This window comes from Rhinolophus ferrumequinum, chromosome 12, assembly GCF_004115265.2.
Source record: "Rhinolophus ferrumequinum isolate MPI-CBG mRhiFer1 chromosome 12, mRhiFer1_v1.p, whole genome shotgun sequence".
Taxonomy (NCBI): domain Eukaryota; kingdom Metazoa; phylum Chordata; class Mammalia; order Chiroptera; family Rhinolophidae; genus Rhinolophus; species Rhinolophus ferrumequinum.
Genome location: NC_046295.1, coordinates 23,529,642 through 23,553,783, shown reverse-complemented (window position 1 = coordinate 23,553,783; position 24,142 = coordinate 23,529,642). Strand labels below are relative to the sequence as shown.

The 24,142-nt window shown below is 37.7% G+C and overlaps 1 long non-coding RNA gene across 1 annotated transcript; it reads right to left on the bottom strand.

The window, feature by feature from the left end:
- Positions 1 to 278: 278 nt before the first annotated feature.
- Positions 279 to 16,869, bottom strand: LOC117032240 (uncharacterized). The gene is made up of 4 exons (XR_004424706.1): positions 16,797 to 16,869; positions 8,426 to 8,478; positions 7,245 to 7,354; positions 279 to 421 (listed from the first exon to the last, which is right to left on the bottom strand). It is a non-coding gene; the product is annotated as an uncharacterized LOC117032240 (long non-coding RNA).
- Between the last annotated feature and the right edge of the window lie 7,273 nt (positions 16,870 to 24,142).

Here is a 24,142-nt window from a genome sequence, read left to right as displayed (position 1 = left end):
TAGTATAAACTTGGGTGAGCAAGTAATATCTGGAAGCCTCAGTTTGTTCATCTTTACTGTGGGATAAAATACTTACTACACTGGATAATTTATTGTTGTGTGAAATAATGTGCAGGAAAAGCCTGTAGAAGATCAATAAATACTAGTGGAACTGAAATATGAAACAGTGCTAAAATTATTATTATCTAAATATAGCCTCAGGTTGTCATAACCTAACAATTTAATATGGATAAAATGTTAGTACTAAGTTATTAGAACAGTACCTCTCAAACTTTGGTGTGCTCAGCCATCTTATTAAAATGCAGAACTCTGGGCTCTCCCCATGAAGATGTGGATTCATTAGGACAGTCGTGGAACCTGGGACTCTGCATTTCTAACAAGCGCTGCGGTCATTCTGATGCAGGTGCTCTATGGACCACACCTGGACAAAAACGGAACTAAGGTCAGCAACATAATTTAAGATGCAAAAAATTAGATTAAGAGGTGGGTAGCTCTATAGTCAACTTCCACCCTGAAATATGGAGAGTCAGAGGGTGAGAGACAGATGGAAAGCAAGCAGGAAAGTTTCCACCAGCCTTCTAACTCACAGAGTCGTAGGATTTTGGTTGGATGGGAAGGTTGTTCCAGGAATGAGGTCATCTGTGCTGGGGTTATGACTGACCCAAAAATATTTCTAAGTGTTTTGATGTTAGAAAAGCCCCAAATGTGTTTTTGTCTCCCTCTCCCTAAGCTACCACTACCACAGACCAGTCTTAAAGCCATGTTTACTTCAAAATAAATCTAATCCATATGTTTGTCTTCTTTAGACTTGAGTCAAAAATGTTTTTAGTGTTAAATTGTAAGCAAGAGAAACCCTTTACCATGAGAGCAAAGAGCACTTAATCTGCCTTTGGTAAGTATATTGTAACAATAAATACTCAGAATTGAAGAATGGGAGCTAAAAATGGGGGGAAATAGAAAGAAGAAGGTAGCAATTCAAAACAAGTAAGAAGGATTTTTCTATTGCTGCTTAATATTCAAAGCAAACATTCTCCACTGCTTTGAACTCTTAATTTACTAATCTCTTGAATCCATCCTTTCATATGGATATATAAAAAAGGGCATATTCTGACCAAGAGTAAATTAGTTTTGATACCTCATCATACTAGTTGTTATTGCATTAAGCTGGTTTTTTTTTTTAAATAAACGTTTTCATGAGAGTGACTTGCCTTTAATCACAAACAAGCCACAATGCTATTTACGTTTATTTTTTGAGGATAAGCCAAATACATTAGGGAAGGAGGACAGCTGTAGGTCTAAATTTAGTCACTGCTGTTATAGAGTTCTTTTCACAATCAAAGATGACATCATATAAGAGCTTTATAGACCAAAGACAACCAAAGTAATTTTTGCCACCATGGAGAGAATGCATACTTGCCTCAAGTAGTACTCTAACCTCCATGAGATTTTGGAAGCTGAAGAGAGAGCAGCACTAATCTGCCAAATCCTAGAATAGAAGAAAACTCTGCATCTTGATATATCCAGGCTGCCTTGGGGAGGCAGTGAAGTGAGGACCGCACAGGTTTGCACACCTGAGGTGCTGGGGTGTAATGTTTACTCCTATGTAAAAACGTCCTTGACATTATCCAGAGTAAGATGTTTACTGATATATATCCTCGGGCAAGGGAAGTAAGAGAAAAAATAAACATGTGGGATTACATCAAACTAAAAATTTTTTCACAGCAAAGGAAACCATCAATAAAACAACAGGGGATCCCACTGAATGAGAGAAGATATTTGCCAATGATATATCCGATAAGGAGTTAATATCCCAAATTTACAAAAAAACTCACTCAACTCCAAAAAAAACAAACAACCCAATTAAAAAATGGGCAGAGGACATGAAGAGACATTTTTCTAAAAAGAACATACAGGTGGCAAACAGACATATGAAAAAATGCTCAACCTCACCAATCATTAGAGAAATGCAAATAAAAACCACAATGAGATACCACCTAACCCCAGTCAAAATGGCTATCATCAATAAATCAACAAACAACAAGTGCTGGCGAGGATGTGGAGAAAAGGGAACACTTGTGCACTGGTGGTGGGACTGCAGATTGTTGCAGCTACTATGGAAAACAGTATGGAGGTACCTCAAAAATCTGAAAATGGAACTACCTTATGATCCAGCAATTCCACTCCTAGGTATCTATCCAGAGAAATCCAAAACTCTAATCCAAAAAAATTTATGCACCCCTATGTTTATTGCAGCACTATACACAATAGCCAAGACATGGAAACCACCAAAATGCCCATCGGTAGACGACTGGATTAAGAAACTGTGGTACATTTATACAATGGAGTATTACGCAGCCATAAAGAACAAAGAAATCTTACCGTTTGCAACAACATGGATGGACCTAGAGAACATTATGCTACGTGAAATAAGTCAGACGGAGAAAGACAAATACCATATGATCTCACTTATATGTGAAATCTAAAGAAAAGAATAAATGAATGAACTAATCAGAAACAGTCTCAGAGACATAGAGAAAAAACTGAGGGTTGCTAGATGGGAGGGGGGATGGGGATAAGGGGGAAGGTGAGGGGATTAGAAAGATTGCCACAAGATTGCCACAGGGTTACAAAAGGCAATTTGGGGAATGTAATCAATAATGTTGTAAAGATTTTGTAGGGTATCCAATGAACACTTGTCCCATTTGGGAGACCACCTCAGGGATGATGTAGATGCCTGATCACTGCACTGTACACCTGACGCTGAAGCTGAACAATAATGTCAACTACAATTTTATATATATATACACATATACATATATATATATATGTATATATATATATATGTATGTGTGTATATATACATATATATATATTTACAAGAAGTGGAGTACAGCATTAGTAATAGAGACAGTGGAAATGTAATGGCTGTGTGCAATGTCAGAGTGATAGTGGATTAGGGGAGGGGGCTGTCACTGTGTGAGGGATATAAATGATAAATGTCTAACTATTACATTGTTTTGTGCACCTGAAACTAATAAAAAAATATATTTAAAAAAAAGAAAAAAGAAAAAAACATTTTTCACATTAGCAGCCAAAAATATGTCAAATAACTGGCTTTTATTATAGCCTGAAACACAAGACATGTTTTCAAAGAAAATAATAAACCCTTAGAGAACAAGTCATATGCAAAAAAATGAAAATAAATAAATAAATAAAGACGTCCTTCAGTGAAATTCTAATCTCTTCAACGTTCATCTATAATATGGGGGTGGTAACGTCTTGTAGGATTATTCTAAGTCATACAACAGTGATAGACCAAGGGGAGTGCTGACAGGGGGTGTGCACCCAAGAGGAGATGAAAAGGGGGCACATTATCTATAGGGAATTTTAAAACAATAAAACTGGTTAAAACTTAACCTGTTGTTTCTTACTATAATTCACAAACAATTCTAAAGAAAATCAGTGATTAAATCCTTCTTAAGCCTGAGCATGATTTTTCAGGATGTTCATAATATAAGCCCTGCCCCCAAAATAAGCCCCAGTTAAGATCGTCAGCCAGATGGATGCATTTAGTATGTCCGTTGCAACACATGATAGACGTACTGAATTATAAAATAATAATATTAATGTATAATTAAATATAAATAAATAATGTTATTGACATTAATACTTAAATGATAATATAAATTATAATTAAGTATTTGTAAATAACCCTAGCGAGCACCTTTGGAGAAGAGGTAAATGCCTATGTAAACAGATGAACTCGAGACTTACTGCTGAATGACCAATTGGAGTACAGACACAATGCACGAATAACATGGGCACTTGATAACGAATAGATACGGTTGTGTCTAATATGAATCTTCATAATGCAATACGTTGTGTGTTGTAACGGACGTACTTAATGCACTCGTGTGAAATAAAGAAACGTTTTCTGAATTTTGGTGCCTGCAATTTTTCGTCACTTTTGTGTGGACCATCATTCTTATTTGTCATCATTTTTGTTGCCACTCCTGTCTTGTAAGTCTTAAATGAACAATTGATTTAATGGTAGATTTAAAGGGAATAATATTTTGACCCCTAGACAAGATGAGTGCAAAAAGAAAGAGCTATTCCGTCGAGTACAAGAAAGGAATCGTGGAGGACTCCTGGGGCAAGAATCTCATGACTTTCCACAAAGAGAAGAAGTTGGATCTCTGAATGGTCTGAAAATGGCGAGCAGATTATGATAATCTCAGTCAACAGGTGGATGAGGGAAATGTTAAGAAGCGCAAGTGTGGGTCAGGTCGGCAACCATTATTTCCTGAGCTGGAAGACATCATCTGTGAATGGATTGCTGACAGGAGAGCAAAGGCTTTGGTTGTGCTCAGGGCTGATATTCAAGCATTTGCCCTTACAATGGCACCACAGTTAGAAATATCCCCAGAAGAATTCAAAACAATACAACACTAGTTGGATGATTTTCTTCAGCAATATGAACTGTCTCTAAGATCGACAACACTGTTCAAGCTGGAGGATATTGAGGTTATTAAATGTGCACTTGCATTCAAATCCAATGTTGACGGCATCAACTTTTCTAAATACCAGTTCTCCAACATCATTGCTATGGATGACACTGCAGTGTTTATGGGCCAAGAATCTCAAATGAAAATTGATCAGAGGGGTGCCTCGTCAATCTATATTCCCTCCACTGGTTACGAAAGTGCATGTTACCTGCACTTTGGTAATTTGTCTGGATGGAAAAAAAGCCCCACCTCTAATCATCACTAAGGGCAAGAAAGATAAGGTTGAACGTGTTTCAGGCATTTATGTTCTTGAAACCGAAAAAGCCTGATGCACACAAGCAGTTATAAGGAAGTGGGTCGATTTAATGCTGCCACTTGTTTTGTGAGGTGGCCAAAGAGGTCTGCTAGTCTGGGATTCAGCCAGCACTCACTGCGCTAAAGACATGAAGAACTTCCTTGCAGAGAGAAGAGTAGATCAAATAATGATTCCCACAGGAATGACTGCCTATCTCCAGATTCTTGATGTTGCAATAAACAAGCCATTCAAGGACCATTTGCGCATGGAAATCAATGACTACATTGAAAACAGAATGGAGAGAAATCAGCATTGAAACTTTGTGAAGCCTAGCCTGCAAGAGGTTGTGACTTGGGTGAAGAATTCATAGGATAAAATCATGGACAGCTGTGTTGCCCATGCACTACCAGCAGGATACATGGACAAAAAGTGCTCATTTGGAGAGCTCTATTGCTGGACATGAGAGATTGGGGCCAATGGTTCTACAGAAATGGAGTCGCAAGAAATTCAAGCCAGAATTCGGGGTTTGGAGAGTTATAATGATGTTCCAGAAGAAGAAGACATGACTGTATTTGAATAAATGTAGATTGTTGTACATGAAAAAATAAGACATCCCTTGAAAATAAGCCCTAATGCATCTTTGGGACAAAAATTAATATAAGACCCGGACTTATTTGGGGGGAAATACAGTAGGTGAAAATGGGGCAATTCTGTGTGAAAAATAGATCAAACATAAGAAAAGAGCCTTGATACATGAATCCTACTACAGCTTGACTAAGACCCAGTTAAGGACAGTGACAAATGTCATTTAAATAATATTACAAAAGTGATTTCTGTAAGCCAAGTGTTGACTGCCTTTACGTGTTGTCTCTATTTTCACCCTACATTTATCTCCTCCAGCCAAAGGCATCAGTAAGAAATACCCATATTTTTATTTCTTGGGGAAAATGGAGATAGTTTATATCACACACAAAGTATTTATCTCCAAAAATCCCTATTATCCTCGCACATCTCCATTTCTCCAAAATCTCTCCTCAGCCACCTTCCAAAGTGTCACCTCTCTTTATACCCTTCCCCATGCAGCCTTCAGATCTCCTCAAGCTGCAACACTGGCTCACTGATCTTTCCTCTGGGCCTCTCTGTGTCTCTCTCTTTTAACCGAAGCAATTCAGGTCCATACAGATCCTTCATACTATCTTTATGTATGTATGAAAAAGACCGGCAAATATAGACCCTTCCGTCACCATGTGTTAAACTAATTGAATAGTATATAACAGTAACAACAAAAATAACAACAAAACCTTATTTTTTTTCTGTTCACATGTGAAATTTTTTGCATTCTGCCTTTGTGATCATTGACACCCAGAACTAACCTACCCGACAGAAAGAAAGTCACACCATTAACTTTATAATAAATCATCCAGTTGGGTTTAATTAATAAAAGTAATTCAAAACATCAAGTTAAAATAGCCTCGTGGCTATTAAGTATCTATCATACTGGTATTGATTCAATTCCCTGCTCTTCGCACTCATCTTCTCAAAAGACAACCTGTAGAAAAACTAAAAACGTAAGCCTAATAAATCATTGCTTTTATTTTTTAACGAAAAAAAAAACCCAACCTCATGAAACACACACATTGACGACACAGAAGCAACATAGTAATTGAGTGGGGGAAAGATGAGGTAAGCGTGGAGAGGTCATTTAGTAGAACGCTCTCATTTTACAAAGTCAGGGTTCATGGTTGCAAACAGTAGAAACTATTTCCGCAGAAAAATTATTTGTAAGAAAACCATTGGATAGCCCATAGAATCACCGTAATATTGAAAAACAAAGGTGAACAATAAGCAGGAACCAAGAGAAGTCGCCAGAGGAGACGCAGCCAAAATCATTCCACAGGAACCGTTTTGGATTTCGCGACTGAGGGCGCGGACGCTGTGCGCTCCTGGCCAACCTCACCGACTCTTACTCCCAGGACCACGGAAATCATCACTGGCAGTGCCTGCATTTCTGTGCCGTGCCTTCAAGAGTCGAAGTCTTAGGCAGGAGTGCCCAACTGGACCAATCCTAGGTTACATTTCCGTAAGGCAAGAACTCCCTCACCCTCACAATTTCCGCACGCGGATGCATGAATGCCAAGGGGGTTCCTGCAGGGGTCTCAGACTGTAGTGTCAGAGAATTTCCAGGGTGGGGAGCAAGAGGCACGTGACACAGGCCCAGGGTGAGTTGCTAGCAGGTTGTAGCTGCATGAAGCTGGTCCAAGCCCGCATAACTATAGTCATTTTATTCTAACAGTGGTCCGAGAAGATTAATGTATAAACAAGAAGGCCCTGTATTTTTTAGGACTTTGTTTCCCACCCTTTGACACACAAGTGTCTCCTTCCTGGCACACAGTGTCTTACCAAAGCATCAAGGATACCCACTACTTCCTCTCCTCGGGTCTTACCAGTGTGATGTCTTCCGTGTAGTGGACCAGTCTAATGTCCTGCTGAAAACGGCCAACGTCCCAATGACACTCACTATAAAGTGGCATAAAGTCACGATGTTGGGTATCACCTGAGGAATTTAGAAAAGTTTATTGCTATGCCTTCCAGGTTAATGCAAATGTTTCCTGATGTTTTCTACTAATGGAATGTTGGGGAGAAGTGCCAGTTCAATTGTTAAATCCAGGGGCCAAGACAGAACCAATTTGTTCCAGGTAAGGAAACTATATTTAGCACAACAGCTGCAGTTGAAGTCACCTCCCAATTAAGTTATACAAATGTCCTTGTGAGTTATATCAATGTCTAACCACTATACTGCACACCTGGAACTAATATAATGTTGAATGTCAACTGTAATTGAAATTTTTTTTAAAATTTTAACATTAAGAAAATACTCGGTTAGTCTCTAAAATCCTTCTGTCTATAACATTGTCCAAACAGGAGATTTAAAAGGGGGATGTGGTAAGACAGGCCCATTTTCACATCCTGTGGTGCTTCTAATACCTGTGGTTTCCCAAGGGATGTAGTATTTCTTTTGATTTATTTTTTTAGGGAAGTGAAACACCACATGCTTTCTCTTTTTGGTCTTTTAGACCATAATAGCCTCTACTGAAACTGTCTGGGAGTCAAAATGAGGATTCTGCTATTTGCTAAGGAGAGCTGTTTAAACTACTACAGAGAAACTAGAAAATTAACCATAAGATATAATCAGGAGTCCAGTGAGAGATAGGCTGGTTAAAAATCCATTTATCTCCTATGTTTGGGTCCCACAGACTCCCACTACACTGGCATTGTGTGTCCCAGGTACCAGTACTGTTTCAAAGTGAGTGTTCAATAATTCCTAGAAGTTTGAGGTAGTATTTGCCTCTTCTCAGTGTGCAGCGACCATGGAAAATCCCTGCAAGTCCCTTTTGGGAAGGTTAAGAGAAGTAATCCCCACATGTATTTGTAATGTTATTCAAAGTTTCGTCCTTGAATGTACCTACCTCCTTTTCAAAGAGCTCTTGTTCTATGAAATGACTCATTCTAAAGATGAAAGGAACGGTCACAAATTTTTACATCATTGGCTCAATTCAGGCAATGTCCTAAAGTAAATCAGACCCCAATTTTTTTAATTATACCAAGCAGACCTTGGTGAACTAACCTTCAATTTAAATCTTTAGGACTCCATGATGAAATAGCCACATTAAAAGACCCCTGTGAAAACACAACAAAATAAGAAAGATCATGATATTTCATCCCTAAATACTTCCCCAAGCCATCCTAAAAACAAAGGACATTATCTTACAATACCATCCATTACCACATCTAACAAAACTAACAATAATTCCTTAATATCACCTAATACCTAGTTCATCTTAAAGTTTCCTTACAACGAAAATATCTTTTTAGAGTTGGTTTATTATATTATTTTGTATTTGCATTAAAATATAATACATGTTATATTAAAATATATAGACTTCTGGTTTTAGCTTAGAGATGTAGAGAGCTGGAAAAATCCTCACTCACACCCTTATCACAAGAAAAAAGCTGAACTGCAAATTATCAACTTTTCTTGAACCCATCGGACAACTGAGATTACAAGGCAAACAAGTAATGTGAAATCTGGGAGTGACAGGCACCAGGAGGGAGAAATAGGCTTCTAGCACTTGCTTATATGAAGCAGCTGTCACTGGAAGTCATGTAAGTCAGTAAGAAGATTCAGCTAGAAACCCAAAGAATAAAAGAAATATCTGTGAGCCCCATAGTGATACAAATGATTGATTAACTAAATAAATAAATGTGAAGGGACAGCTCTTCCTTACAGACGAATTCCAAGTATTAAATGGAGGAGTGATGGATAGAGTAAATCATCTTAGAACACCACAGTAGTAATTGTTACAGGCGAGACTCACTAATGAAACATTATAAGGCAAGCCCTATCGGTAAACAGAATATTTACGTAGCCTCACAGTATCTTGCCCAAAATACAGTGGGTGCCAAAACAATGTCTACACATTTTAAGAAAGGAAGAAACTGTGTTAAAATTGTAATACTCAATATATACCGATAACAAAAAATGAATACAAGTCGCATTTGACTTCTGCAATTACAAGAGGTGCTCAAAGTGGTTACCATCAGCATCCAGACACTTCTGATTATGGTGAACTACTTATTGGTTGAGGAACATTGACCAAAGTGTCCACTTGTATACGTTTTTTTGGCACCCCCAGTATTTGTTAATTACTGCAGTGGTTTTAACATACATCCACAAATTCTTTGAGAAACTGCCCTCCAGGGCAGATTGCTAAGTGCCTCTTGAGAACAGGCTGCACTCCATGACTTACTTCTAAAGAACAGAGAATGGACAGGATAATATAATAATTTTACAGTGGAGAAACCTAGAAGACACCACCTTAACCAAATGATCAAAGTTAACATCAACTGTAAAAAAATCATGTTGATATCGGACCCTCTGACATAACGCAATGAGAAAAGTATTTAATTCTGCAATATATTTTCAAAAATTCTTAACTCCGGTCTAATCTTGAGAAAACATCAAACAAACCCAAACTGAGGAACATTCTACAAAATACCTGATCAGTACTATTCAAAATGTCAATGTCACAAAGAAAAGAAACTCTCCTAGATTGGAGGAGATTAAGACATGATAACTAAACGCGATGTAGTATTCTGGAAGAGAAAAGGGGTATTAGTTGTGGAATGACTGGTGACATCCAAATAAAGTCTGTAATTTAGCTAGTAGCATTGTATACCAAAGTTAATTTCCTAGTTTTTGTAACTATACCATGATTATGTTAGGTGTTCAAATTAGGGGTTGCGTCTAAGATTATGATGGTCAAACAGTTTCCATTGCCTTTAAGTGCTTCAGGACCTCAAAAGAGCTATGCCAATGAGTAGAAGCACCAGGAACTGTTTCAGAGGCCATATAATATACGAGGTTGGACAATTAAGTTCGTGACTTTCCACTACGTAACCACGTATCTTCAAAGTTTGTATCTTCAAAGCACAAATATGTCCATACAATAAAAAAAAGATCAGGACTTTATTACCTCTCCAATTCTAAATGTTGGTTTTCTTCATATATCCCAATGTTAACTTCAATGATACTGAGTTTTTCAGAACATGGCAAATCAAAGTAGGCCCTACTGGGTTTTGTTGGTCCTTTCAACAGTTAAAAACCATCTCTCTAAGCAATTGATGCCTCCGTTTTACAGGTATTAACAATGGAAAGATTAGAAAATGGATATGAACAAAAGGAAGAAAATTAAAATTACCACTGGTAAAAATCTTTTCACATCAATAAAAGTCATTCTACAACATCATTTTTCTGACTTCATTTAAGCTACTGAAGTTTGGCTAAATATGATTCACAGGCAGGCAGAACATAATGTTTAATGGTCCGTGGATCGATAGCTACATTTTAAGCCATTGATTATAGTAACAGCCAAAGTAATACTTGTAAGAGCAAAAATAAAATTCTGCTCGTCTAACAAATAAAATTCATAGAAAAAAAATGTACTGCTAACTACCTAATTAAACAGAGTTAAGTGATCTCTCAGGGCCTTCTCAAAGGCCACCCTTGCATAATTTCCCTTCTTCACGTTAACGTCACCCTAACCCAGAAAATCCTATACCAGAAAAATGTCACTAAGGAATTATTATTTTTTTTTAATTTATGGTAAATAGCTACATGCTCAGTTACCATACCCAATCAGATAATTAAATCTCAGCTGCTTGCACAACCTAAATCCCAAACAAACATTTGTTGACTGATAAGTAAATGGCCAAGGAAGTTAAGAAAGAACACCATGACCTGCTTTTGGCTGTACAGCTTGAAAATTTTAAGGGAAAGGAGAAAGAAGAATAACCTTTCAGTATTTCTCTATCAGACTATGGTGGAAAGTAAATACATGGGAGACTATGTGTATGGACTCTGCTTTGACCTTCAAAATAAAGATTGACCTTTCTTAATTGCAAGATAAAATAACAATATCAATAATAGTGAATCTAATAAAAATTGAAGCACAAGACAAGGCATATCTATAAGGGAAGCTTATGGAAATGGGGGTGTCTCTTATTGAGGTCCATCCTTGGAAGCACTTGCTCTACTGGGCAAATTGTGACAAATTGTTCATGCTATCAAGAACAATTTAGGGTAGAGTACATGGAGGGTGATGATACTCTACCCAGGTGTACATAAACTGGGATATATAATCCCCAGATAACATAAACTCATAAACCTTATGTTCGATGTAGTCTTAGAACTCAATCATTCCAGTGACCTAATTGAGGAATCCACTTAATATGACTCCTAGAAGATGATACTCACAGAAGTCTCTGGAAGAAAGAAAATGTATATAAGGTTTAGCAGGGTCGAAAGATCTGAAGAGAGAAAGTAGAGCTCTTTTCCTATTTTCCCTGAGGAAACCAGCAGAGAATGGTTATAGGAATGAGATTCACAGTGAAAGATTTTTAAAGAAAATTGGAACACCACTCATTCTTCGGAGAAAACAATGACAGTGAACTTCAATATACCCTCCAGGATATGATCAGTTTCCCAAATACCTATGCAGAAGGCCACAAAAGGAAAAAATTTAGCTTATAAGCCATTTCATTCTCTTTTTCATTCTACTTAAATTATAAAGCAGAGAAATGTCCTAAAAGGGAAAAGGCGAAATAGGCTACTGAGGGAATGTGGCTCAATTCACGCACTCTGGAGATGTTTGAAAACTGAACTGATTTAAGTGTAGCCTGAAGGCAAGAATGGCTGGATGACCTCTGCAAAACCCCAGTAGTCTGGTATCAAGTACACGGCATCCGTGCTCTCACAGTGTCTTTCATGTGCCTAGGGAAAGATTCAGGAAGTTAAGTGACTTTAGAGGTCAAAGTTAAGGAGTCCAAGAATTCTACAGCATCGCCAAGAATCTCCGAGTTTATTAATAGTTTTTAAGGATGGATGAGCAACTTCATGAAAGACAGAGAAGAAAATGATTTAGTGCATACTCAAGTTCTCTCAAAACATTTGTGTAAACTTTTACATTCCTGTCTTGTTAGGTCTGAGATTTGATTTCAACTTATTTACCAACTAATTGATTAGCCTGTTATTGTTTCATGGATGCTGGCAGAAGACACGAGATCTCTGGGAGAGAGACAAAGGACTTCACACATAGCACAACGAGCAGTATGAGCAATAGCATATTTGCATCTCTTCCACTTGCCCTCCAAATCCCACAAAAGTAATATGGAGGGCGCAGATGGATGCTTGCACACAGTGGGTGGCACTACAGGATAGCAACACTGAGCCTGGGGAACTCACCACTTTAAGGAAGCAAGAAGCAAGCCTGTTCTTTGTCCCAGAGGGATACATACTTCATCCCTCAGGATTGTTCACCGCAAACACAACCCTGAGAAATGGCCTCAGCATAAAGTGATGCTGGCCATGTATTCTTGGCATACGCAGCAGGACGTATAGGATGACAGAATATCTATGGAAAACTGCCTCTCCCATTATTTCCTCTCACTCTCCTGTTCTCTTATCTCACCCTCCTTTCTCTCCTGAAAGTGTGGGGGAAATCTCCAGCGAACGAATTCAGAACCTTTGCACAGCCTAGCTCACATCACTTCTTTGAGGTCTGTGGCCTAAGAAGAAACCCCCAAACCCAGAGAGTCTTTTCCCACTTCAGATTCTGAGAAAGACGTGTCATCAGCTCACAGGATATCTTCTATGACCACCACGGCAGAAAGGTAGCTGCTCTTCCTTCTCTTGGCATCCTTAAAGACTAGCTGCCCACAGCAGCTCCTAACTTTCCTCTCTCTCCTTGTCACACAGCACTAGAACCATTTGTACTACACCCTATATAGATCCCCACAAAGATCCATTTTCTTGGTTCTGTAACTCATCGAGGCACGCTATCCACAGGCATTCCTGAGAAAGATGAATTTCAGCAAAAAAACCACTGACTTGTTAAAGCATTATGGTCCCACCTCAGGATCAGCAGTGACCCAACGCATCCTATATTCTGCCTGTCATACCTTTATAACGCTGTTTCCAACAGCCATGACCCATGATGTCCACATCAGGGGGCAGGGAAAATTCCCACTGACCAGCAATCCTGCCACCCTCTTTTTCTTCACCCAGGACAGCATAATGAAAGTAAGTAGAAGTGATGTCATTGTAGAGAAAAAATTAGAACTCATTCTCATCCATTTGGTTAGAAAGTAAATCACCTGCAAGGTTGACCACCTTCACTACTAATGATGTTATTATTACATTGTTGGCAACCCCGCTCACAGCTGATGGCAGGCAGCACAACAGTGAACGCTGACCTGCAATTAAGAGCTATTGAAAGTGCAGCCAATATAAATTTCATTTAAAAACATTACCTGCTTGGATCAGTTTTGGTCTCAGCATTTTTAGGTTAATTTGGAGAAAGTACTAGGAAACTGTAATTGAGATTTTTTTTAAGTTTTGGGTTCCTTTCAAGCATTAGTAAGAGAAGGGTTTGATTCTATTAGCTTTAAACACACACACACACACACACACACACACACACACTGTCTTGTGTAACCCTTACAGTTGAAAGAGAGATAGTTTATCACATTTGCTTGACTTCTTCACCAACCAGATACTTGTGCAACGTCTGTGCAAGGCCGAGGAGGAACCCCAGGGAAAGGCCCCTGTATACAATGTTTTTGGAAAAAAGTTAATTCAGCAAATAATAGGAACACTCTTTCTCCTTGCTGTATATCGGGAAGCTTCCAAGTTTAGTCACTTAGCCACCAAAGAGGGTCTCTGTGCCCAGAGGCACAATGTACATAGACCAATTGGTTATCTGTACTTCTCTCGCTTTCTCAATATCTAATGCTCTTTGATCTCTCTGATTGTAATAGTCCCAGATCACACTCCTTTCTTATGGGTCATGTAAAGGAAGGAGGGAGAATAGGTAGCATTCCCATGAAAAGAATGTCCTAAAGCGGAAGATCCAGGGATTTATGCTGCCATTTATCAGGATCTCACCACATGTGGGCACTACGCCAAGTGTTCTATTAGCTTGGATTCCTTTAACTATTCTTTAACTATTCCTTTAACATCAGTCCTCCGAATGTTTCCTGAGAGATGAAGAATCAGATGCTGAGAGGGGGTTAAATGCTTTGCCCACGGACCTGAGTGTCAACCTCCAGAGCCCATGCTCTGTGCCTGGACTATGCAGTAAAATGTCCACAGGGGGCCTGAGAGCCATCTTCTAGAACTTGAACCTCAAGGAGATCATTGTCCATCTGTTCCTTCTGCTAAGGCTAAAACAAAAAATATGAGCTTAAATTATGTGGAATGAAAGTTTGGTAAACAAGTTGATAATGATCCATTGAAACAGGGAGTTGGGAAAAGGGTAGATGCTCCAGCCTTCAGAGCACGATACGGGCAACAGCAACTGCCCATCTTGGATTATTTAGGGAAAACATAGGAATTTTGTTTTCTTTCAACTGATGTAGAAGGAAAAATTGAATCAAGGAAATACTAATCAGAGTGTCAAACATATATATATGGTCACGGGATGCAAAGCACAGCATAGGGAATATAGTCAACGGTATTGTAACAGCTTTAGATGATGTCAGAGGGGTAGTAGACTTGGGGGGGCAGACTGTCACTTTGTGAGGGGTGTAAATGTCTAATCATCATGGTGTTTTGTACATCTGAAACTAATATAATCTTTTTAAAAAGGGAATACTAATTGCTAGGATTTAATGTAGTGGGTTTTGTGTGCCAGACTTTACTCAAGTGCTTTATATTAGGTAAGAAAACTAAAATCAGAAAAAGTGGAGCACAATTTTTTCCTTAGAAAAATAAACATTCTCCTCAAACTATTTTTAAAATTACAAACAATAAAACTCTATTTCACAACTACCATCAAAATACTACTTCAGTTCCATGGACATTTTTAAAAAATGGTGGAGTTGGAGGGGAAAAGACAGAAAATAATGAGAGAGAGGCAAAAGGGGCTGTAAAGACAATATGGGGAAAAAAGAGAAACATTTAATGAGGGGGGAGGAAAACAAGAGAATGAATCAGGAGAGAACAAGAGAAAAAACTGAGAAGCAAACAAATAAAAAGAAGGTAAAGGAAAGAAAACCCTACTACGATTATTTTTATGTCACACTCTGCTATTAAGTTAGGCTGTAAATGAATTTATGCCACAATATCAATGAATTATTTCCTTTAACAGTGCCTAGTTAACTGTTTAACCACTGTTCACAGGTCTCCAATGTCTCTTACTAAGTTTTCAGAGTCTTGGCTCCAAATGAGGTAACTATAGTACCTATTTGGCAAAATTATTCTTTGGGCCACCCTGCAGGTAGCCAGGGGCTATCACTTTCACACTGAACAAAATCTAAATGAAAAACAAATTGACCCTCAACTCAGAAACAACTTTAATACTACCTAAGGAAGCAGACTGGACTACATGGTTTACTTCCATGGTTCAGTTCCATGTCAAAAATAAAATTAAATAAAATCTATCTAGAAGCATCCTCAATTGAAAAAATATATCCTTGGCTGGACTCTAGATTTCTTCCCTCTCTGGAGCATTCCTTTGCTATATCTGTTTCTCCAGCTAGTCATAGTCTATTTATCTTCCTTCTAATCGGTATGTTCTGTTGGCCAGTCTCATCACCTCCTTAAAGAAATTCTCTGAGGTGTCCACTACATCATAACAATACGTGAAGGAGCTCTCCTAGCCTCATTCATCTTGGCTTTCCATCATTACCATTTTCCACCCTAGCTCCTCCACCTATCCTAGGGATTGAGGAATAGTAGCACATTTTTCAAGTGAAACTGAAAATTTTCCAGTTCCCTAGGTCTCTGCAGGCAAATTACAGATTTGTAGAGCACAAAATGGAATTTTGAAAGCAGAGTGAAGCTGTTTTAGAATAGTCAGAAAGTCACCAGATGTTGCTGTTACAGAGAATATAAAATGCTTTCTTCTAAATGTGCATGTGATTATATCTTGGGGAACTACTCTATCATTATAGTAATGGAGACTTTTTTCTTACAAAGTTGCATTTTTCCTACTCAAAGTCTCTTTGACTAAATGAATTTCATATGTGTAATCAAAGCATTATAAATGTCATTGTACTTGGAGTTAATTTGAGCAATTTTTGTTAAAATTTACCCACATGGTAAAACACTCTTTGAAAAAAATTTCATGAAAGGGACGTTTAAAGTTATTATTTTAAACATAACCATGCATCTTTACTTTAGCTGCATTATTTTTTTTCTCTTAGACTAAATGGGTATCCTTAGATGTAACATGTTTTCACATCAGTGTAGGAATTACATTTTGGTCCTTAAGCAATCACTAGAAGGTTATATATTACTGCACAGGAAAATTCTAAAACTTTAAACCTCCTAGAACTAAAGGAATTTTTCAAAAATAAGACTAATAGTGAAAAATTGAAAATAACTTCCATAATATTCATTCATTTATTCATTCAACAAATATTTATTGAGCACCTACCCTGTGCTAGCCTTGTTCTAGCACAAGAAAACCATGGTAGTTGGAACAGTCCCCATCTCGTGAAGCTCACATCCTAGAGAAACAGAAAATTAGTTATATGAATGATGATGTATTCAAAGAGGGGAATACTATATGGTCCTATAAATGATGTGATACAAGTATATTTATCAACTGAAAATGATGTTCACGGTATAATAAGTGAAAAAGACAAGTTACACAGAGGATTACAGTGTGATAATTTTTATTTAATACATATATAGTAATATAAAAGCTATCACTTACCAGATTTTACTATTGGTAGGCACTGTCCTAAGTACTTCACATACGTGCAGAGTTGAGGTTAATATTATTCTTAACCCCATTTTAAAGATGAGGAATGGGGATTGAGGCACAGAGAAATTAATTAGTTTGCCTGAAGTCATACAGCCTGTTACTGACACACCTGGGATTTAAACCCAGGTAGTTTGGCTCTGGGAATGTGCACTTTGATCAACGTGCTGTTTGACTCATGTGTGCTTAGGTTCACACTGTGTGGGTTCAAATCCAGGCTAAGCTACTTGTCAGTCATGTGATCTCCAGCAAGTTATTTAACCTCCCTAAGCTTCAGTGTCTTTCATTCAGAAATGGAGGAAACAATTGTTGACCTATCACATAGGGTTTACATTTGGATTAAGTGAGAAAACCCATGTAAAGTGTTTAGCACAATGCCTGGTATACAGTGAGTATTCAATAAATGTTCATCATCATTATTATTATTACCATCTTCAAATTCTGGAAAAAATATAAGCCCAAAACAGTAGTAATCTCTAAGAAGTATAATTACAAAAGACTTTTCTTTTCTTCTTTTTATTTAACGGTATTTTCCAATTTCTTCTGTAATACTCATATATATGCATTGTGTGATATTAGATATAAAGATTAGATATAAAATAAAATTCACATTTCTCAATTGTTGCATGCTACAAATATAATAATTTCTATAGAGAGAGGACTACTAATGCTGAACTTTTATCAAGCACATTCTATGTGTCAGGCACCATTTTGGGTGAAGAAAACATGAAAATGAATAAGACATGGAGCAAGCTCTTGACAGAAATTGCAGTATAGTGAACAAAAAAAAAAAAGAAGAAGAAAAGTGAGCTGCAGAAACAGGGAAGATTTTAAAAGAGACATGTACACAATATTACATAAGGCCAGTAAAGACTGGAAACCTGCCCAGGAAGCAGGAGAATGCTTCACACTGAAGGACATGGAAGTCTGAATCCCCAGGGATCAGGAAACATGTCCTCGAACTTCCCAGAGGAGGAATTAAATTATAACTAGACAGCAGGTTGTCAAGTAATGTTGTTTCAGTATAACATTGATGAAATGCTGTAGGAACGTAACTCTTGTTTATACCCGTTAGCCTATGGTAAAAATTGTCTCATTTTGCTTAAAGTCACAGAACATATCGAAGACATTAATTAAGGACTTACTATACTATGATAGAAATGTCAGAAGTAATGAAATCAGCTGGATAAATTGTGAGCTATAAGTCACGCTTCTTTTTATATGGGACTTAAAACTTACAAGCATCATGTCTAAAGACTCTGTGTGCTGCCTTGGCAATGAAATCACTTGTCACTGTGCTTACAGGTGACCCTTTAGCTTAAGTCATAAGAATGAATAGGAACTTCCTTCTGATCTGAGTTGGAGTGCTTGAGCTAAATCTAAGGAGGAAGTTGGATAAACAGTGAGAAAGTCAATTTTGAATGCTTGGAAGATGCTGCTCATGTATTGTTATTCTTCCAATTCTTGGAGAGAGGATGTCAATTTTTAAGAAAAAAAAGAAAACCGTTCCTATTCTCTTAATAAATTAAACCAAAAAGTCTCCAAAGCTGTCAACTGAGAGAGTAGCTCTCAAAAAGTTAGGAGCTGGAACTACATTAAAGACCTGATACAAATTACTAAGATAAATGGGAACACCTCCAAAAGTAAAATGTGTGGAGGTCTTGAACAGGTCTTGTCCACACAAAAAAAGTACAAATGGATAATAAACATAAACAGATTGCAATTCTCCTCAGTAATAGAAGAAATGCAAATTAAAACAATGAAATACCATTGTTTTCTATCAAATTGAAAAATACTTTTAATAAATGTACTTATTTATTAAAAGTAATAAATAAATTGATTGCTATTCAAAATTTGGAAAAATTTAGTAATGAAAATAGCATCACTATGAGACAATATAGGCTCACAAAAATGAATCAGGACAGATTAACATCTTTGACTTTCGTCAAGGTCCCCAAGATTCATAGAACAAGAAAATATCAGAGACACACTAAGTCTAGATCTCATCAAAGTATTTTATGTCTCTTTTTTTTTTAATTTATTGGGGTGACAATTGTTAGTAAAATTACATAGATTTCAGGTGTGCAATTCTGTATCACATCATCTATAAATTACATTGTGTGTTCACCACCCAGAGTCAGTTCTCCTTCCATCACCATATATTTGATCCCCCTTACCCTCATCTCCCTCTTATGTCTTTTCTGATATCTGTGACCGGTAGCAATTTTTTCCCTTGATTTACTAAAGCATTTATCATAGTGTATTAAACGTGTTTGTATAGATGGAGCACCCACACTCATCTTTTTATTACTTCCACAATGCCAGAATATTGTTGGTACTAATTAAGTGTTTGCTAAAGTGATGAATAAATAATGCTACGTTTTTATTCTCTTTGAAGATTCTAGTAAACTTTTCAATGGAAGGTTAGTTTTTAGAAAGAAAAAAAAGAAAGGTCCTAAAGATAAATGTGAACAAAGGGCTCTAATTTCCTTTGGCAGTAGAAGGGCAAACAGATTTTTCTTCTCAAGTTCCTAGATGAGAACAAATCATATTTCACTAGGTCAGGCAAGGGGAATCCATCTGTTGTTGCTTATAAAACAAACACTTGGGGTTCCATTACAATCAATCAGTCCACAATTACCACTCCCTATACCCCCTAGTCCCAATCTAAAATCTGATTGGTGTTGACCCAGCTCACTTTCCCTAATGTATCTAGAAGTCAATTTTTCAGGATAATAAAATTTAGCATGATCTGAACTATAACGAAGTACTAAGGAAGCTGACTATTGAGAAGGGAGGCATGTGATAAGCTGGGATCTCACAAACCTAAGAAATGTCTTGCCCTTGTTTGGATAACCTCATTTGTTTTATGCTTTTTCTGGGGTGAAATTAAGTATATGTTCACATTCTGAAATGCTGCCATTTCAACAATTCCAACTCTGTACCAGAAAACAGAAGTCTTGACTTTCCAACCACCTTCATACGGCTTAAAAAATTTGGAGGAGTTGAAGTGGAAGGACAGGAAAGGAAGAAAAAAAGAAAGAATGAATGAATGACTTCAGGTCTTTAAATGAAAGGAAACAGCTAATCTTCTTAAATATTTAAGTGAAAACATAAATTACAGGTAACTCCCACCATAAACACAGCTGCGCTATCTCATCTGATGACATTAAAGACAAACATTCTTCTGTCAGGGTCTCAGGAAAAGCAGAAGTCTGCCTTTGAATGGAGCAAATTAAAACAGTCCTGTGGCATCCCCAAAATGTACTGCATTTGAAGATGAGGGCAAACAAACTCCTTCCCCCAATCTACTTTGTCTGGCTGTGAGATAAGTAGGAACAGTTCCTTTAAACAGCTTCTACATGAAAGGCAAGGCTTTCCAGCTGGAATGGAAGCCTGTGTGTCAATGACAAACACATGCACTGAATGTCAACAACACAACAGTTTGAAACATTGCAGGAAGTGCCTCAAATGACTCTGTTCATTGTAGGCCTGACTGGCCGTGCTGTTGAAACAAAATTATAAAGGGCCCACAGGCACAGCTCCGGAGTTGGGCCCCGTATCAGGAGAGACTAGACTGAACTAGTATAAGGAGGCAACAAAGGAATTCATTTTTGAATGACTCAGATAATCTCAGTGTCACTGAGATAGTTTCAAATCACCTAAGGGCAAATAAAATAAAAATGAAGAGAAAATATTTTCTATTTATTTTTAATAAGACTATGGTTTTGACATCTATAAATGCAACAGCTGAAAATAGAAGGAGGGAGGGGGAACAGAGGAAAAAGAGAAGAGAGGAGAAAGGTAAAGAAGAGGAGGTAATTCTCCTACCAAATCTTGGGTTAGAATCACAGAATTTCAGATCTGGATGAAACATTAATGATGTAACCCAGTGGTTCCCAAGCCTAGTTGCACCTTAAAATGACCTGGGGAGCTTAAGAAAAGTGAGCTAGATAGATAGATAGATAGATAGATAGATAGATAGATAGATAGATAGATAGATAGATAGATAGATGAACAGACTCCACTCCCCAATTCCCTACCCCAAGATTCTGATGAACTTGAGCTAGGGTAGGACTAGGCATGGGAATATTTTAAGCTCTTGAGCAGAAGATTCTCTAATAATTCCAGGGTTGATAAACACCATTATACACACACTCAAAGCATGTTCACAGCTAGGGGACCAGAGGGTTAGGGTGTTATGACATAACAGACAAGGAATCTCTAACCCAGTTTGACAGACTAGAGGGGAGTTGTGACACACTGCTTAAATTGAACCTTACACAAGTTGTCGAAGAAAAGAGAGGCAGAAATAAATCTGTACAGGTAGGCAAGGCATATACAGCATGTAAAGAGTTTGGCAATTATCCAAAGACCTTTGGAAACCATTGTAGGACTTTAAATGGAATGTCATGTACATATGTTGTGTTTGCCTGCCCAAGCTCCCTTCTCCTCTTCAACTGATAACGAAACTCATTCATAAGGTATGGATAGGGTTGATTTTGTCCCCCAAGCCATAGGGAATGGAGGTATAACCAGGTGTGCCAAATAGAGGCTCTAGGACTCAAGCATCAGCGATTGATTCACAGGTAGACCTGTGACCCTCCTTGGGACCACTCTGCCAAAAATCATGTGGGAAGATGCTCTGTGTTTGCTGGTTTGTGCAGCTGGTAGAGTCTGAGTCCTGCTGCCAGTGACCAACACACCCAGCAATGGGTATATTTGAAACCTTTTATCAAGCTGGTCCATTAGTCAGACCCATCTCTTGGATTTCCCAGTGAGATAGGCCAATAAATTTCCAGATTTGTTTACTATAGTTTGAGGTAGTTTTCCTTCACTTGCAAACAAAAAAACCTAATACAGGAGCACTATTGTATTTTAGAAAAACCATGCCAACTGCAAGGTGGAGAATGGCATATACATCAGAGACTACTACAGCAATCCGGGTGAGAAATAATGAAGACCTGACCTAAGCAGTGGGAATGGTAAAGAGCTGAGAGAGGGATCAAACTGCCTCACCATGATCTTTAGGGGGTGACTAATGGTGAAAGAAAAAAAGAAGTGATGAGTGTATGCAAATGTTCATTTAGTGTTTATTGCATATGAAACATGTGTAATCTCTCATGAGGAAGTTGTGAAGATTCAATGAGTCAATACATATAAAGAACATGTTTCCACAGTCACTGGTACCCAGGCTTAATATAAAAGGTAACTTGAATTATAGTAGATATGTTTTGGCATCTTGGTTCTACAGGAAGTTTTTCCGTCATTTTCTACACCAGTATTGCTTGATGCGTTTTGAAGTATCCTGCAAAAATGCTAGTGAAATGGAAATTAAGCTAATGAATTTTTCAGCAAGAAACATTTTTTCCAAATGTCATCAAGATCATCTTATTATATACTGTCAGTAAGATATTAACAGTGACTTCAAAATTAATTTTAAAAGATTTATATTGATGATGACTTTTAAAAAAAAAAAGTAACTTAAGCTACTGTAAAGTAATACCCAAAGATAAAGAATCAAATTCAGTAAAAATAAACTCTGTGTTTCTAGCGATGCTGGTAGATCTCATTTCAAAAACACGAAGGGAAAGAACATTCATGCCTGTCCTAAGATGAATTTACTAACAGAAAATTAATGGAAAGCAGTGTTGGAAATGTATAAAAATAAAAAGACCAAATGAATATGGGAATAGGCTATTTAAATAATTGAGGTGCTCAGATAAGTCTATTTCAGTGAAATACAAGCCGTTATGCATGATTGACACAATCAGAAAGCCTAATTCAAGGACTCAGGAGAGACCCAAAGAGATCTAAGATCCTGCACCAGGGAGACAATATTAGTATTGGGGCCCAGAAAACCGAATCTCCAGTTTTAAACAAGTTCCTACATACAAGCTTAATGGTCTCGCTGTTGTTCCAGGTAAGTGAAGTCACCCTGAGGCTGACAGAAATAATGAAACACTGCAACATGGTACAGACTGGCAGGGAATGTTTCTTCAACGTAAGCCAAATCATCTCCATCGTGGGGCTTGATCAGCACTGTAGAGCGTTCAATGTGATTCATGTAGGAAGACCCAAGAGAAGTTCCTTTTCTCATCTATTTCGCCCCCACGCATTCTCTGTTATTCAGTAAGATATTGTCAGCCACCTTCTGGATGTGAATAGCAATCCCTCATAAACTGGGAATTTGTTCACAATATATTGATATATTACAAAACACAAAGAAACAAAACTTTTTCGTTTCACCTGGATACATCAGGTTTGTGTCATGCAGGTAGATATTTCCAGCTGGGGAAATTAGGTATTTCTTGATTAGTTTTATTTTATTTATTGGCCGTTTTTTCATTATTGAATGGCATTCTAAATGCTGTAGTCCTTCTATTGATTTCAGTTTCCACATGCAGTGATCATGAATCAGAATCCTTCACCAGGTTCATAGAAACCCTGACCCAGACAATTGTGAGACGCTACATTCAACCTTCCTCCTAGGTGAGGAATCCCACTCCCATCTCTATCACGTGATTTCTCTGCCTCGGTTTAAACACTGTCAAAGATAGGAAACTCTCCCACCTGTGGTATATTCTGATGCTTACTATGACATTTTCCCTTTTGTGGAGCAAGCTAAAGAGGTGCTCTTCAAATCTCCCCTAGCACGAGGTCAGTGTGCTCTTGTCACAGTCCTAATTTACAATGTGTAGTCCAATTGCTGAAGCAGATCCCTCCGAGTCCCCACTTCCCAAATGAACCAGAGTTCTTTACAGTTTTCTCTAGAAATTCCCCCGGAAGTGCTAGAAAAACTGCCTATTTCTGTAGCTTCTCCCACTTCCCCTAGATTGAAATTTCTTTCCTACCCATTTGGCCCCACATTCTAGAAGCCAGAGTCAGTAAAAATGCCTCTTCACTACAGATTCTACACAGAAATATTGACGCTCAATATTCTTCATCTTATTCTCGTAATATTAATGGAGGCATCAGTTTTTATTATAGCTAGAGGCAGGGGTGACTTGATAGTC